We start from the raw sequence: 3,524 nt of genomic DNA on the forward strand, positions 1-3,524 counted from the left end.
TATTTATTAGTTCATTACTAAGTAACTTGTCCAAGTCACTTAACCTCTCTGACTCTAAATTTTCTCCTCTGTTAAAATGGGAGAAAATAATGTTTATCTTGCAGGTTTTAGGAGGTTTGAATAAGACAGCATTTATGAAAACATACATGACAGAGACTGGCACAAAATCAGTGCTCAATGTATCTAAGTCTCCCTTCTCTTCCCTTCCCTTCCTTTACAAAGAACACATTAAATAATCACTTCAAAATAAGAGCTATCTGGAATATTACTTAGCCATTAAAAAGAATGAAATAATGCCATTTGCAGCAACATGGATGGACCTGGAGATTATCATACTAAGTGAAGTAAATCAGACAGAGAAAGACAAATATATGATATTGCTCATATGTGGAATCTAAAAAAAATTTATACAAAGGAACTTATTTACAAAACAGGGGAGTTCCCTGGTGGTCCAGTGGTTAAGACTCTGCACTCCCAATGCAGGGGGCCTGGGTTCGATCCCTGGTCAGGGAACTAGATCCCGCATGTCGCAACTAAGAGACTGCATGCCGCAACTAAAAAAAAAATCCTGCGTGTCCAACTAAGAACTAGATGCAGCCAAATAAATAAATAAATATTTTAAAAAAAAACAGAAATAGACTCACAGACTTAGAGAACAAATTTATGGTTATGGGGGGAAAGGGTTGGGGGAGGGATAGATTGGAAATTTGGGATTGACATGTACACACTGCTATATTTAAAATAGATAACCAACAAGGACCTACTGTATAGCACAGGGAACTCTGCTCAATATTCTGTAATAACCTAAATGGGAAAAGAATTTTTAAAAGAATAGATACATGTATAACTGATTTCCTTTGCCGTACACCTGAAACTAATACAACATTGTAAGTCAATGATACTCCAATATAAAATAAAAATTAAAAATAAGTTAGGGCTTCCCTGGTGGCGCAGTGGTTGAGAATCTGCCTGCCAATGCAGGGGACACGGGTTCGAGCCCTGGTCTGGGAGGATCCCACATGCCGCGGAGCAACTAAGCCCGTGAGACACAATTGCTGAGCCTGTGCGTCTGGAGCCTGTGCTCCGCAACAAGAGAGGCCGCGATAGTGAGAGGCCCGCGCACCGCGATGAAGAGTGGCCCCCCCTTGCCACAACTAAAGAAAGCCCTCGCACAGAAACGAAGACCCAACACAGCCATAAATAAATAAATAAATAAAAATAAGTTAGAGTTATCTGTGTTTAAAACTATGCCTAGGTGGGGTTCTTTATCAACAACATATTTTCAAGCCAAATGTGAATCAAACCAAATTCTTCTCTTCATCAGATTGTGTTTTTATCGCTAGAAAGGCAGTTAAACAAAGGTTGATGCTGACCAAAGGAACTGGGTTTTAGAGGGTTTGGTTGTACATACAAGTACCAAAGGCATAATCCAAATTTCGTATGAGGAATTCGATAGAATTGTAAAACAGTTTAGTCAGCTCCTACAGTCACGTGTGAATATGTGGTTTGGTACAGGGGCTGATGAGGGAAAGAACCCAATGAAAGTTCAAAACAAGAGAAACTGAAGCCCCAGACATAAAAGAGGCTCCCGCCACCTCTAGCATCATCCAATCACATTCACAATATGCAACATGTGTATTTGAGCAGCCTATACAAAGAAAGTTCAGCAGCGCCATGCCTCACCTTTGACGGCTCAAAGTCAGGTCATTCTGTCACAAACTTTTTTGTTACAAGGTATGTCAAGCCATATGCAGAGAACGGTGTGCTACGATACAAATTCAAGGTAGTGCATAGATATATTTTTGTTGTTTTCAGTGCTTGGGGTGAAACGTGAAAGCTGATGGCTCCTATTCACTTTGAAAAATGAAGAGGGACCAGCAATCTTGTTGGAGGAATAGAGGGTTAGCAATCAGGAGATCAAAAATCTAAACCTTGCTTAGGCCACTGCCTGTCAGTGGGACCTGAGACAAGTCCTCTAAATACAGTGCTTCAGTTTCCCCGTTAGAATGCTCTAAATAACAATTCTGGCTTACACCTCAAAGGGAGGATACAATAAGCATAAAATACTTTGCAGTCTTCCTTAAGACAGTGTTACATAAATCCCGGTCATTACTACCACTAATACGCTAGGATGATAGTACCTGCAGGGAGGTAATCATCACCTTGGAGAGAGAGAGGGGGAGAGCTGTTAATCACCTTCAATCCCTCAAATTGTGTGTCAAGTCAAGGGCAAGTGAGAGATATGCAAACTATAGTGTTGGTGTCAGACTGATTTTGTATAGGCCTCAAGCCTTCACTGTGAACATTTCGCTTCTAAGAAAATGATTCTGAATTGCTATGAGAAGATATGATCTTGACTACTTTACCTCTCTTGAGGCTTTAAATCTTGGCAACAGTGTCGTGACTCCCACTTAAGCTGAAGTACATGTGCAGGAGACTGCTGTCAACATAACCAGGAGGAAAGACACTTACACTAACCAAGAAAACCATTTCCAACCCAGGATTATAAAATGTCTTCCTAAATCCAAACTGTAACTTTTATCTTGGACTTCGCCTCTAACAATATGGTCACGTACATATCAAATGTCTAGATTGATAAATGTGGCTTACTTGCATAAGGGACTCATTGACAGAGCCCAGAATCCAAAGGTGATTAGTCGACTAAAGAGAGAAGATGAGCACCAGACAACCTTGTTTGTCATTTTGCCACTTAATCACATAAATCCCTTAACACGAAGTGCATCTGCATGGCAGGAAATTAAACACTGACAAAAATAAAACCAAAGCTCCCAAATCAGTTCAGACACCTGTTTCCCAAGAGTAAGTGTGATAAGATTGTCTGTTGGTAGCAATTTCTTTTCTGTAGACAGTCTTAACATTTGAATATTGACACACATACTTTACGATTTATTTTCATAATGGTGGCTGCTTTTTCTATAATGTAGATAAGTGTAAAATTCCAGGAAAAAAGCAGACCAGATTCTAATCAAAAATAGAGTAACCTCTAACTGTGGTTACTAATTCAGAAACAGTATATTTCCTATTTCAGAACAAAGCCGATTTTGAGATTTCCTTTAAAAAACTCTAAAAGTGACTCATGTTTCTACACACACACTTATTTGATTCTGATCAAGATTTTCCTCTTGAACCTTACATTGCTTAAATGAATTCTTCATACAGGAGACTTGAACGTTTTAAAGTCCTAGTACATGAGAGTATTATTTAAAGATATTTTTACCCAGATGAAAAATATCAATGTAAAGACCATATTTTCTTCTTAACACACACACACACACACACACACACACACACACACACACACACACACACAGAGCCACAGTCTTGTACCATCATTTGATAACTGTTTTTCTCCTATGTTCCATTTATTAGTTAAAACCACGGGTATAAAAACATGTGCATATCAGCTAAACCTTTAAGAGAGTATTAGTGAAAGCTTAAAGTAGAAAATCTTCTGAGAAAAATCTACCATTTACAGGCAGGGTTAATTAAAACGTTTTAAAATT

The 3,524-nt window shown here is 38.7% G+C and overlaps 1 non-coding gene across 1 annotated transcript; it reads left to right on the forward strand.

Annotated features, from left to right (window-relative positions):
• Window positions 1–440: 440 nt before the first annotated feature.
• Window positions 441–513, forward strand: TRNAG-CCC (transfer RNA glycine (anticodon CCC)). Its single transcript has one exon. It is a non-coding gene; the product is annotated as a tRNA-Gly (tRNA).
• The last annotated feature ends 3,011 nt before the right edge of the window (window positions 514–3,524 follow it).

This window comes from Balaenoptera acutorostrata, chromosome 20 (genome assembly GCF_949987535.1).
Source record: "Balaenoptera acutorostrata chromosome 20, mBalAcu1.1, whole genome shotgun sequence".
Taxonomy (NCBI): domain Eukaryota; kingdom Metazoa; phylum Chordata; class Mammalia; order Artiodactyla; family Balaenopteridae; genus Balaenoptera; species Balaenoptera acutorostrata.